Raw genomic sequence first — 14,865 nt, 5'->3', positions numbered from 1 at the left:
AAGTGATTGTTGGGGTTTTTTTATTTTGGCGACTACTTTTTTTCCTGCTGTGATTCCAGCAAACACTGCTCTTCTGTCATCCAGGGTCAAACTCAGTTTTCGTAGATTATTCAAAAGAAATACAGCAGGCAAACAAGCTAAAGTAACCTTACACTACTCACTATAAGTTAGGGATATCGTGAAAGACTTGGTCGATTTCTTACAAAGGGTGTTGGTTTCACTTCGGTGGTTTTTGGGATAGGGAGGTGATAGTATTAGATTGTATTCAATGTGGCATCGTTACAACATTATGGTGATATAAAAAGCTTATTTTGCCAGTAGGTCATTCCCAGTTCATCATTCAAGCAGTCATGTCTGTCCTGCTGTCACTCAACGGACAAGCAGCGCCACCTGGCCATAGCGCGCCTTCAGGTTGGTAGCAGGCAGTCAGATGTTGCTCATGAACTTGGTGTGTTATCAGCAGACTTGCAGCAGGACACAGAACTACTGGCAGTGTTTGTGACAGACCCAGCAGTGGAGCACCACAAGTGATGGACCGCAATGATGACCAGTACCCAAGGACCTGTGCACTCAGATACCGTTATGTAACTGCCTCACAGTAGTATGGGGTGCTAGGGTTTCCAGACAAACCATTTGAAACTGACTCCACCGCTTTGGCTTGAATGCCAGACGAACGTTGAAGGTAACTCCACTGACACCAAGACACTGCCGTGACCGTTTGCAATGGGCACAACAGCAGCAGTGGTCTACCGTCCTGTTCACTGTCGATCGTCGGGTCATCTTGCACAGAAATAATAGTTGTCCATGCTGCTGGAGAAGGCAATCTGAATGATATGCCCAGGTCAACATGGTCCCCATAGTCACAGAACGACTTCAGGAAGTCGGAGTACCTTGTATGGTATGGCTAGCAGTGTCTCCTGACCTGAATCCCATAGAGCACGTCTGGGACCAGCTGAAGCTGGAGACTGGAGCGAGAAACGACCAGTTGCTTGGGAGGAACAAAGAGTCCATTTAGGTTTATTAATAATCATCATCAAATGAAGCTTCCTGGGAGTTAAATATGCTTTGTGTATAAAGTTGTGATGTGTTTGCTGGTGATCAGAGTTTCTGGAAGATAGTCTCACATCAAGCTGTACTTTATCCCACTCAAATGGAGGACTAAGGTCAGGGATATCTTTCCTCTGCAACATGTCAAATGTCAGGGCGGTAGAGTTTAGACCTCAGCTGGAAATAAAAAAAAAAAAGGAGGTACGTTGTGTGGTACACCACCAACATTTGAGGCTGAGGAAACAAAAATGTCCGGGCTCTAACCAGCTTGATTATAGCACAACAATTACCAGGCTGGCAGAGCTGTTTCAGCTTTGGAGAGCTGGGCTGGGCAGAATTGCATTAGATACAGTGAAATTCTGGATTTAATTGAAGCTGGCAGCCATAAGAGGTTCATGGGAGGCTTTTAAAGCTCCAATTCCAGCGATCTAAGTCCTGAGATGAGAGATTCTGCCACAGGAAGACGGATGAGTCAACATGACACATCAAACTGATGAACGACAGGATCAGACGTCAGCGTCTCTGTGAGGCTTAATGTGTTTATCATGTAGATGCAGAGAGCACGTGCAGAGAGGAAACACTGAGTGAATATAAAATCAGCCGTGTTTGGTTTAGAGAGGGTTAATTTCCAGGCTTGCTGGTGACTGATTGAGAGGCTATAATGTCACTGTGGAAATGATTTGGATTCTGCGTGACGACGGCGGAGCAGAGTGGATTGTCTGATGAGCTCAGCTGAGGCAGAAAATAGAGAAATACACCCGGGATTCACTTTCTCTGTGTTTGGTATGGCTGAAGGCAAAACTGGGCATGAGAGGGAAACTCTTTTATTTCATTATTCTCATGAAGCTGATCAGCTGCAGGTATGAGGAAGCAGGTCTGCATCTGTCAGTGGACGGACATGTGTCCAATGACGTTTCTGTGATGTCTGTTTTCTTCTTTTCCATATTTTGCTAGAAAGTGATCATCTGTCGAAGAAACAATATTGTCTCCAAGTGCACGCAGAGCATGACAGAGTGTGAAAATGTCGAGGGAAAGTAATTGGCATCTACTTATGCATGAAAATGCCTCGGAGTAATCATTGAATTATTCATCTAATATGCTAACTATTTCTGTTTCAATGCCTTAAACCTCCCTGGGTGGAAAATTACATAACTTAAGTGATGAACAAATTAGGAAATGAAGGAGTCATTCTTCAAGGATGTTCAAAACGGAGGGATCTGTCATTGTTTTGGTTTCACAGTTTAGAAACAGCTGGAGAATGAAGAGATGCTTCCTGGGTAGTTTGGAGCAGAGATTTTCAAATTTTATTCAGTCATGTAACAACATCAGCTGTAAGATAACTAAAGACGTGTTGGACTCAAAGAAATAAATGTCACCATTAGGTGCCCTCTTTGGGTAGCAAAGTAAAGGGTTATTCTCAAAATTATTAACTTAACAATTAATCAACACTTCTTCACAGAAAACATATAAACCTTATTTAAAAAAAAAAGAAAAAAAGAAAAAAAAAAAACAACAACAACGCTGAAGATGTGCTGGCTTTATGCTACTGTTGGCTAATTTCTCCCAGCAAAAAAATTTTTTAATGCGTTGGGTGGGTTGCAACTTGTAGACGTAAATCCCTTTCACACATTTTTCAGGGCTGGGACGATATGTTTTTTTCCCGCTTTGATTCTTTTTTTCGATTTTTAGGAGCTGATTCGGTTGAAATTGCGATTCTTTGATATACCCTTTTTTTTGCTTATTTATCACCAGACTAAGTAAAAAAGTTGCATGATGATGATGATCGAGATGTCTACAGACACTATCAGGAGCCATATTTCATGAGGTTTAATCAGGGGATGTGACATCTCAACATTTTTTTTCCTATCCAGCTACGACCAAATTGAAATATTTAAATTTGAAAAAAGAAATTCTAAAGAAATGTAAAAATTATTTTATTAAAAAATAAAAATAATGAATGAATAAATAAAAAATGATTTTTGAACAAAAAAAAAACACTTTAAAAATGTTCCAAAACGTTAATTTGAAAAAATAAATAAATAATGAATAAATAAATAAATAAATAAATATATTTTTTATTAATTAATCAACTAATGAATTTATAAAAGGTATAAATCAATTAATTTTGTTTTTTGTACAAAAAAAAAAAAATCACTTTGAAATTGTTAAATAAAAAACCCCCTGAAGCTACAAGAAATACTGACAGGGGATCTGACATCTCATTTTTTCTTTCACTTCAGCCTTAAAACAAAGACTAAATTAAAAGACTTTAATTTGAAAACAAATAAATAAATAAAAAGATGGATAAATACATGAAAAAAATGATCTTTGAACACAAAAATCACTTTAAAATTGTAAAAAAAAATAAATAAATAAATAAAAAAATCACCAATACTACAACAAATACTGACAGAATATTGCCTGTTTTAGCAAATTGACCCTCCATGTTTTAAGCAGAATTGCTACTTTTACATTTCAAGCACAATGCTGTTATTTGTGTTGTTATCCTGGTCTAAGGGGGACTCTTGTTTTGGGGGTATGACGGTATTGAAATGATTCAAACATTGATCAAAAACAAAGTTTTAAAGTCATTCGTCTTGATTGCCATGCTATTAACATACATTTCTGAATCTTGCGTACCCCTTGGAGTGCCCTCGTGTACCCCCATTTGAGAACCACTGGATTAGCTGATAAGGCAAAGGTCAGGTGCACTGCAAAAAACTGAAATCTTAAAAAGTGTTTTTGTCTTATTTTCAGTAAATGCTGTTTTTTTTAAACTTAATCAGAGCAGAATCACCTGAAAAGTCCAGAAAAATGTTTATATTTCAAGTTATTTAAAGACAGAAAGGAGGTCTGAAAAATATCTGTCAGTGGGGTACGACAGAGGTCCTTGTCTCCTGTCTTGAAATAAGACATGTTTCTGGACTTATCGACAATTTTTTCTCAAAAAAAAAAAAAAGAAACTTGTAAAAATCTGCACTGTTTTTTTACAGTGCGTTTCTCTCGTGAGCTTTAAGTTCACACACAAACACATCTCATTATTTTCCTGCACGCTTCAGCTCTGTAATTCATGAAAGGGTGAAATATGCTCGATCTCTGCATTTACTGCTCATGTGTAAAATTGGTTCATACTGCTTTAATTTCATCCATCGAAATGATAAAATACTTGACTGCAATCACAGTAATTACTTTGAAACGGATGCTTCCTGTTTCGCGATTTGGGATGGCACTCTTTTTTTATTTATATGAATAAAATAATGGTTTTATCATCTTATTTAGGATGTTTGTTGTTGTATTGAAGGCACAGAGCAGTTTGCTCAGTTTGTTTATGTTTTTAAGTAAAATTAAATGTGTAAATATATGTAAACTGTAGAATTGTCCAACAAGAGCTGAAAGGAAACAAACCTTTTTGTTTACCAGCGCTGTACACCAATTATTCCCAAGGGAGGCGATCCTGTAGTGTGACAACGCTGGTCAAAACACAGTTACACATAAACATGGCAGAGAATACAGCCTCTAACACATGAAAAAAGAAAAGTTTTCATGTAATTACACCCTCTCATTCTGTCACCATGCCCACCAGTGTTCAGAAATGCCACAAAGTCTACTGAAAAGCTACCAAGCACAGGCTGAGAGATAATTTTAGAGATTCGGAGGAGGTTTTGGCACGGCCAGGGAATAGATGATGTCTTTGATGTTGTCTACACTGAGTCTGAGAAAACACAAAAAAGCAGATTTATCAGCGCTGAGTTTGTGCCACGAAATCTGGCACTGCAAAAGTTTAAAATGCAGATACTTCAGTTCTTGAGTGGTTGCGTCGTCCGCTTTACGAGTAACACTTGAGATTGAATTTCAGTGTTAATATAAATTCCTCTCTTCCAGTGTTTTTTTTTCCCATCCTCCACCTCTGAACAATTAAAAAGGTAATGCCAGGCGTCCCCTGACATCCATGCAATTAATATCCCCCGCTGTCTGCCATGTTTAGACGACAGTTGGTAAACATGGCCGACTTAGGGTGCAGATGTTGGATGGTGGTCATGCTCTGCTGGAGGAATATATTAATTTGCTGACAGGCCTTGGGCAGTCCCCCTTATTAAAACTATTTATTTTCCCCCTCCTAATGGCGTAATTAATCCAGCCTGAAATTGGAAGTACCACATAAAGCGCTGTCTGCCTATAATCTGCATGACGGCAAATATTCGCCTTTCATGCTCGGTGGATGTTGCTTTCTGTGGCTGTGGCCTTGTAGAATATTGAATATTTCACTTTAATCCAACAATGGGGACATAGTGTGGTGTGTTAGCGCTGGTGTTACCCTGACTGCTGCTGTGTGTTTACTCTTTCACATCCTGAAGAAATGCTCGCCCGCTCCTTTGATAAATAATGAGTCTGTTCGTTATGTTATTTCCTCAGGAGCTCTTTTCTCCAGTCGGTCAGGCTTCCTGTTCAATGAGTTATAACAAAAGACAAACCAAGGTGTGAGGATGATCTTATAACAGGTTTTGAGTAAATTCATTGTCTTGTTGCTTTGCAAAACGTTAATAAAATCTGCTCTCCATCCATCCATATGCTTCCAAAACAAATGCACACCTTCACAAGAGTCACAGCCGTACAGCAGTGGGTGATGGTGCTCATGGGAAAGTCCAAATACTGGAAAAATTCAACCGATTCAGAGTCTTCCTCACAGCACTGTAGATAAACTGTGACCTTATGTTGTGTTTTTTTAGTGTGACGTCTCACAAATTTACCCAAACAGAAGAACATCTGTCAGACTTTCAAGTCAACAGTGATTTGAAGGCTGTTTACTGGACAACAGCTTTAGGATAAAATGTAGAAGTATTGTTATGTTTCAGCCCCTCATTTACCCAGGAGCAGTGTTTTTGTCAAATCTAAAATGAAACTTTTGAAAACAGCCTCAAAAGTTTTTTTTCTCTGAAACACTGCAGCCACGATTGCCACGTAAACAATGGCGTCATGCTCCGCTTTCATCGTAGATGCTCAATCTGCTGACTGTCTGTCAACAAAATGCTGAAAACTTTGCACTCACCAATACACCAGATGATTGGCCCAATTGAAATCTTATCGAGTGTTTTTGTTTTGTTTTCAGTACAAAATGTCTTTTTAGACTTAATATGAGCCACATTCACCTGAGCAACGAGGTTTGAATTAGGGCTGGGCGATGTAGCCTTAAATTTCTGTCATGATATTTTAAGGAAATTTGCTGTAACGATGTTGATATTGGTTCTGAATAACAGCATTTTTATAGCACGCACAGTATGGAAGCCAGTTTTTATATCATTTCCTACGACTACACATGCTCGATACGTAAACATAGTAAGTAGATCAGATCCAGAGGAAATCTGACGTTTTAGAGGAGGAAAAGTTAATCTTGCAGGTGAAAAACTTCATAACACATTCTTTCTATGAGGACACCAAGAGAAAGGAGAAGACAGGGACTGAAGGAGCTGAAGTTTGGGGAGGACCAGATGAGTTTAACATGCTAATTAATTACCATGAAAGTATGTTGTTATGGGTGCCCAAAATCCGTAGACCTGTACTGTGTGGCGCTCACACTCCGTGTGAATTAGGATGTTCAGCTTGACCACACGTCCCTCGTAGAGGCAAATAATCCACCGATAATAACGTAGCTTTCCCGTCCTCCTCACAAGTCTTCATAGCCTGGTTGTATTCGGCCGTGTGTTTCAGCTTTAGGTGGAGGAACATGTTTGTGGTGTTGCCAACCTTCACGGTAATAGTTCTCCGGCATGTGTTTTGCTGCGTGTCTGATCTTTGGCCAAACAAACCACCTCCACATCACTGAGGTAGCTCCTCTTTTAGGCACTAAATCCTCATGTGAGGACGAAGTTGATGCTGCTATGCTACTTTCACTCTCAGCCGTTATACAGCAGGGCGCGTCAGACGTTATTGCGTCCCTGCACTGTAAACATCACGAAATGACAAATTTATATCGCCCCAAAAAATTTACTGGTATTATCGTAGACGGTATGATATGGCACACCCCTAATCTGAGTGGTGTGGTGGGATAAATGTGCTTGTCAAGAATATGATAGTGTCTTAATAAAAGCACATTTATCCCACTCCATTGGCAGATTTTTCCTACTTGTTTCAGCAATTCAGACCTCATTTTTGTCTTTAAACAACTTGTAATGAGACATTTTTCTGGACTAGTCAGGTGAGTTTAGCTCATATAAAGTCTCTAAAATAACTGTTATGCTAAAAATAAGACAAAAAACTTGATAAGATTTCAGTATTTTGCAGTTTACCAAAAGCTGCTTCTAGACAAGACAGTTATAGCGCCAACTACAGGTCCCTAAGCATTTCCATGTAAACGCAGGTTTATTTTCCCAGTATTTTTGGCAGTTTTGGGGGAAAAATTTTCATGTAAACAAGGCTTTACTGTGACCAGTCAGATGCATAAAGCATGATGATTTTTTAGGGGTGGGGGTGATCTAAAGCAAACAGTTATCGAATTGTCAAATTGGTTTGCTAACACCATCAGCTGATGTTCTCCTGCTCGTGCTTGTCACACTTCTCTCCAGTCTTTGAGCATTTTTGCTTTAACCAAGAAGACGAAGCAACATCTTCCACCTGTGCTTGTTTACATCCAGGTTGTAGATCGTTCAGGCGGTCACCATTAACTGGAGCAACCTCACTGGTGATGATTTGCTGGCCAAAACATGTTAATGACGGGTTTAACCCAGTCTCCTCGTTCAAACCCTCGAGGTGAAATTTCCTCCTAAAACTTTATCATAATAAAACAAACTCAGAAAGTTGTTTCATCTTGTCATCACTGATTGAAAATGTCCCTGTGTGAAGCTTTTTGTTTTCTCATCTCACCTCATCCACAAAGAAATTACAGCAAATTTCCCCAAATTAGATGTGAAATTGTCTAATAACAGAGTGGAAATAGCCTGTGTGCTGGATCTGGTGACACTGCTTCATAAATTGATAACCAAGGCCCCAGGGCGTCCCAGTGGCACCTTGAGCGTAAACGTCAACCTTATCTGACCTTTCCAAGTTTTCACTCTTTGTTTGGAAAAATAAGCTACTGAAAACATCATCAGGGCTGGGTTTAGTGAATATGTTGATGTAAAATGTTGCTGACAAAGCTGTAAGTGGTGCTGAGCTGTGAGGTAAACCTGAGTTTGATTTGCTGCTACAAGAGTTACATCGCTGCAATAGCTCATGGGAAATTTAGCTTTTTAAATCTGTTTAGCGTTGCGTAGTTTTACTACTACTCGTCCAAAACCAAATGAGACAGAAAAGCCAGAGAAGCAGCGTCTCACTCAGACGGAGCTGTGACTTATTTTGCCTCCAAGACGACACAGTTGGTGTGAAAGTGACGGAGTCTTGGCGGTGCGTCTGTCGAGGTCATCGGGTGACTGGACGTGTGAGATGAATGATGGATAAGTTTGGGTATTCAGGTAAGAGGCCTCAGGGACACTTAGCCCAGGGGAATCCTGGGATTTGTCCTCCTCTGAACTGCCGAGCGTCTCCTGCAAACTTTCCTAAAATAGCCTGGAGAATTTGTGTCGGAGAGACGGAGGCGTCACATCACTCAACCTGCTTCCTCAGCTGCTCTATGATTATTTTACTACGCCTAATTGCCAGGATGGAGACGGAGCATGATATTATGAATGCCCTTGTGTAAAGTTTTACTTGTCACTTTAAACTTGGAGTTATCTTTTGGCGATGGCTGTCATTTTTTTTTCTACTCAAGTATCAACAAAGTAAACAAATGTCTTGTCTTTTTCTTAGAGCGTCAACACCAGCTGAAGCTTTCTGTGTGTGCTGTAAGACTTAACGCAAAATATGGTTTGACTTCAAGAATTAAATGTTCGTTTTTTGATCACAAATAGAAGTGTGCCCAAACAGGACAGGATCAAACTGCAATATTTAACTCGTTAAGCGAGTTTCAAGCTTTTTAACCAGTCTGAGTCTGGTTTTAACCCTGAAACAAAACGTAAACCTAGACTTTCATTCACTGCTGGGGCAGGGAGTTTCACCTGAAACAAGCACGAACCTCCAGTCTCTGATAAATTTAACTTTAACTTTCAATTAATTTACAGGGACAATGCATGTTAATTGTCATTTCTGTAAATATGCCAGAGTTGGCCAAAAAACTGGTTGCCATCTGTAGTCCCTGACAAGATGTTAAAGTAGGCAACCTAAACTGAAGTCAGAGCACAGCTGCTGCAGTTCCCAAAGTGTCCACTTGAGGCTAGCTTTAAAAGCACCTGATGTTACATACACACCTACTCAAAAAGGCATTTTTTAACAGCAGTTAAACATGTTCACAGCCTGGTTCCAAAAAACAAAATCTCATTTCTTAATCTGCGTACAACAGATGGTGATTGAGGACACTGACTTTTGCATTTGCTTTTACATAACTCCTATTCACTTTCTAAGATTTCTCTCTCTTTTTTCATTCTTCTGTCACCTTTGTATCACCTTTAAATTTAAACCTTTAACCTTTTCATATAATAATGTCAAGTACTGCTTTAATTGACCATATTTAAGCTCCCTATTTGTGCAGTTTTGAACTAATCTATTTGACTGTTATGTCTTATTTACTTTTTTCTTTTTTGTCTATTTTTAGTGATCAATTTTTTTTTAGTTCTCTTGTTTTTATATAATTGATTTATCTTAAATCTCTTCCAACTGTTTTTATCCTCCTATATCTTTAAAATGGCTTAAAAAGGGTTTCCTGGGATTTGGTTTTAATGTTGTTGTTTTTTCTTGTTGTTGTTGTTAATTTTGTTTGTGTTGTTTTTTTGTTTTGTTTATTTCTTAGTCATTGTTTTTGTTTGTTTAATTTGTTCCTTTTTTGTTTTTGTTTGTTTTACATTGTGTTTGTTTGTTTTTGTTTTGTTTGTTTTTGTTCATATAGCCTTTTTTAATTTTTTGTTTTTTTCACTGTGTTTTTGTTTTGTTTTGTTTTGTTTTTCATGTTGTTTTTTTCTTTATTTTTATTTTTTGTTCATTTCTTTGTTCTTTTTGTTCATTGTTCATTGTTTTCATTCATTCATTTGTTTTTTTTCTGTTTGTTTTAAGAGGTTCTTTTTCATGTTTTTTTTTTTTGTTTTGTTTTTGACTTTGTTTTTTCCTTTTTTTATTGTTTTGTGTTTTTTTTTTATCTTTGGTTCATTTGGTTTTTTGTTTATTTGTTTTTCTCCCTTAATGTTTTCTGCTTTGGTTTCAGCTCTTTTATGTCTTAGCCTCTTGCTTCATTATTCTGTATCTTTTTGCTTGTTTGTCAGAGCACTTTGTAAAGCCATGTTTTGAAAGCTGTAGTGTCATTCATTGTACTGTAATCAGCAGAACAGATGACTGGACGAACAGGCGAGCACTGTTTGTCTTTGAGCGCTGAGGCTTTAATCTGACTTCAGTCTTTGCCTCACCATCTCTGGGTAACTGAAAGGTTGATTTCCAAAACTGCAATGTTGCATCTTCTGAAGCCAACACTATGAGTTATTGCTCGAGGGTTTCTAAGCAGTCACAAGAAGTGAAACATATTTTCTCCAAAAACCAGCTTGAATTTTAAGCTCTGATTCCTGACCTGAGTCCCAGTAGACTGAGCTAGACCAAAGGTGTGGCTGTTGTTTCTATTCTGAATTCACAGCAGCTGTTTATAGAAATTGGATCTCCTGTTTCAGGTTATGTTTATGTCACAGAGCAGGTTATAGGACCCTCTTCATGTTGTAAATATGTTACAAGGCTGTTCAGTAAATTGACTCTTGAGTCGTCTTTCCCACACACAGTAAAGTCTTTACAGGTGAACCCTTATCACCAGTGACCAAGCTGTCGCTGCTCCCCCTGTGGGGCCTGACGTTACAGCCTTGGCGAGCTTTATTGAGCCGTAGCTTGAATGTTGACTGTAGTGTTCAGTGGCATTTCCTTTGGCCCCAGCCGTTCGTTTTCACGCCGCAGGGTCAGCGTCGTATAACTCCGAGACCTGCTGCGGCTCCAAGGGTAAAGAAATATTTGTTCTCAATGGAATCCAATAAAAAGATGCCTCCCCCTCCGTCTGGGGAGTTTGATGAGTTTCATGAGGACGGTCAGGGACTGATTTCAAAGTGCAGATGTCTGAAATGAAAGATTTCATTATCTTATCTCCAGCGGAGCGCCTGGTGGTGCCGTTTCTGATCATGAGCCTTTTTTGTTCGACGTCCTGATCCCCTGCTATTCATTTCTTTGCCCTGAAAAATGGCAACCTTTGTTTGGGAGGACAGAGATAGAACACTGGAGCCTTAGGGTGTCGTGGTGTAATCGTGCAGCTGCTACCAATTGTTGTAATGAGCGTGTGCATAATGGTGGATTTTGTTTAAAAGGAGAAGAAAAAGTAAAGACTTTATCCAAGAAGCATGTGATCTACATGTTTCTGTGTCAGTGGGCCTCAAATTACGGCTCTTACTCATCCCACAGACACCCAGGGACCTGCTCCACTGGGTGATGAATAATATGGCAGACAGGGAGAAATCTCTCACCTCATCTTCAACCGTTGCATGAACCTGCAATAAATTCCCCGCCAGTGCCATATGGTGGCGAATGGAGTGTGGGATTCAGTATGCCGTGTTATTTATTTATTTCCCAGGTGTTGCTTTTTTATTAGTGATTTATGTGTTATTGTGTATGATCTGCTGCTGGCATCCATGACATGGGGTGTGCAGGGCTTTTTGGAAGCAGGCCCAGGCTGAATCCACGCCATGGATGAGGAATATCGCGGCAGCACTTGGCTCCTTCCTTGGGCATTTCATTATTTTTAGACGTAGCGAACGGAGTGAGGAATGGTTAACCAGATCCTCCTTTAAAAGTGATTCATGTAAAAGGGTACTTCAGTGAAAGATTTGTGACTACCTGAGGGGATTAAGTGAGGACTTATTCAGCCGTAGCCCGTGCATATGCTGCGCTTAAAGCTGTTGCTGTCATCTGGAGTTTATGATTGCAAAGGAAAGTAAGCAGAGAGAGTTCTTTGATGGTTTTCATACTTTTTTTGATAATGGATGAATTAAATATCTCTTTCATTGGCTGTTGAGTATGTGCTGAGGTTGGGCTTATTTACTGTCAATAACTCAGATTTTAAAAAGTTGCTTCAGCAAATCATTTGTTGGTCAGATATTAGCCCAAACTCAGAATTATGGTGATATTGAAGGTGTTAAAAAGACTTGAAATGCAATATACATGCTTGATATGGGGCGAGACATTAGCAAATAACCAAACATGATGAGTTGACTCATATCATCACTACATGTTTAACATTCAGGTTTTCTTCAAAAAAAAAAAAAAAAAAAAAAAAAAAAGTAAATCTATTACATTATTTTTTTTATCCAAAAATTGTAAAATATTGAAATTTCAAAATAAATAAACAAATACAATTTTTGCAGATGTTTCAAATTGCATCTTTTTTCAACAAATTCTTCAAATTTCAAAAAAATTACAGATTCAATTTCTGTAATTTTTAGCATTTAAACTTTCCCAAAATTGTTGCAAATTTTTGAAATTATTATTATTATTATTATTATTATCATTATTTTTGCAAATTTATTAAGTTATTAATTTTTTTCAGATCTTTGAAATTGCAATTTGTTTTTTACGAATTCTTCAAATTTTAAAAAATGAAAGTTTTTTCTTTTTTTTAAAGAAAAAACTTACAATTTAAAAAAATACATGTACGCTTTCTGGAATTTGGCAATTTAAAAAAAATTGTATTGTTAATTTTGGGAAGTTGATTAAGTTTCAAATTTTTGCAGATGTTTTAAGTTGCCTTTTTCTTTACAAGTTTTTCAAATAAAAAAAAAAAGGTTAATCCTTCATTTTTTTATTATTATTTTTTTTCTACAATTTTTACATGTAAACTTTTCTGAAATTTTGGAAAAAAAATAAATTTATTTTTACTATTATTATTATTATTATTTGCAAATCTTAAAAAAACAATTGACATCATGTTCATTTTCTCAGATTCAAAAAACTTCTCTTCAAGATATTTATCCACCAACTTTGCTAAGAATCTCATTCACTTTTTTGTCTTTGTTGTGAACATAAAGTAGATTTTGTGGCTCCTGAATGACTTTAATCCAGGTGAGCTGAGGAAAAATGGTTAAAGTAAAGGTTGCAAACCTCTGCGCGTGTTCCTGTACTGTATCTATTTTTTTCTTTTTCCTTTTTTTCTTTTTTTTTTTTTTTAAGAGCCAAAATAACTTAGTCTGAAATTTAATTTCTTATCAGCCACCAGATTAGAAAAAAGGTTGAGGCCAATATGCCTCAAAATGCTGAACACTGGCCTTGATAATCGTACTCGCCAATGATCGGTTAATCCCTATTGGTCAAAGGGGCTGTGAGGAGTTTGAAGGTGGTCTAGAAAAAGTCCCTTTTCTAGATATATCATTATCATTATCCACACTTCAAAATGAGATTATCGGTGTCATTGTAGGTGATTTTGAAATGCTACTCCATAGCTTCTTCTCAGCTTCCCCATCGGGTCGAGCAGGACCATATTGATTTTTTTCCCAGGTCTCTATGACAACACCACGCCGGCTGATCTGTGTGATCAATTTTGTAGTGATGGTTGACACTGGAGCCTAACTGTCGGACAGAAAAAGGACAGAAGAGCAGAAGAAAGAGAAACAGGAGAGAGATAGAGCACAAGCTAAAGGCTAACACATGTGCTACAGTTTGAACTACAAATAGAAGATGTAAAATTCTGACATCCACCCAAAAAAACAGATCGATAGGCACAAAAGCTCGGGTGTTTTTTAAAATGAACTCATTGTAAATCAAAGTAAGGTTGAAACATTTCACTTTCTGACTCCTCTTCTGGTAAAGAACTCCTTCCCTGGTTGGAAACGCAGCTTTCCTCCTGCTCCCAGATCTCCATCCACACCCTGACCTCCTTTTGACAAACAATCACGCTAAGAAGGCTCCGGGGGGCTCCTCAGAGTGATCACACTGATGGACTTCAGGGGAAATTTACAGCCGAGAGGCTCTTTTATTAGCACAGGAACCACATTCAGATGAAAACATCTCCCTGTAGAGCCGCTGCCGTCCTTGAGTCGGTAAACAAGAACGTCAGATTAAAGTGAAAATTGATTTTTCACTTTTTAAATTAGCGTCAGCCTGTGAATGGGAACATATGGCTGCTCACATTCTGTTATATCTGATGGAGTCAGTTAAAAAGGTAAAGAGAGGAAATGTGGCCACCAAATGCCAAACGTGTCGGGTCATATTTTAGCCATCTCCTGACCTTTCCTTCCTCCTCTCTGCTCGCGTATAGAAAACACCAAGTCAGACTCGTATATCTGTGCCCTGTGGCTCTTTGTGCCCAATTTTCTCTACATCCCTCATCGCAGGCAGCAGGCTGTCCTTCAGAATAACAAGAAATCTATATAACTGTTCTATAGAGTTCATGCAAAGCTGATATGAAATGATATTTTCCTCCGTGGAAGATGGGAAACAAAAGATGAGAATGTCTCCGCAGGACGTTGAAAAGGAGTTCAGATCTGCAGTAGAAAACAGGGTTTGACAAATGTGCCCTGTGCAGTTTTTCTCCCTATAATTGGATGGACTACATGAATATTTGAATGGATATGACGGGGCTTACCTCTGGTCAAAAGACCTATCTGTGTAAAAGCAGCCCTGGCTAAATTGGCTGATTGAAAGGAAGAGAAGTTTCTCTGTCCTCCTTTATTCATCCTGGGACTGTGCTGAGTAGATATTAGTTTTCTCCCCTATTGCTTCACCCTTTAGCTTTAAGGATGGTGCTTTTAATCCCGTTTAAAACACCTCTTCTCCCAAGGGTGC

The 14,865-nt window shown here is 38.4% G+C and overlaps 1 protein-coding gene across 1 annotated transcript in view; it reads left to right on the top strand.

Moving 5' to 3' along the window:
* Positions 1–14,865, top strand: part of luzp2 (leucine zipper protein 2) — a 305,954-nt gene that overhangs the window by 132,219 nt on the left and 158,870 nt on the right. The window lies entirely within an intron of this gene.

The sequence above is a fragment of the Halichoeres trimaculatus genome, unplaced genomic scaffold (assembly GCF_033239565.1).
Source record: "Halichoeres trimaculatus isolate MK-OKI-2021-1 unplaced genomic scaffold, fHalTri1.1 fHalTri1_scaffold_3, whole genome shotgun sequence".
NCBI lineage: Eukaryota > Metazoa > Chordata > Actinopteri > Labriformes > Labridae > Halichoeres > Halichoeres trimaculatus.
This window is presented reverse-complemented; position numbering and strand designations above follow the sequence as displayed.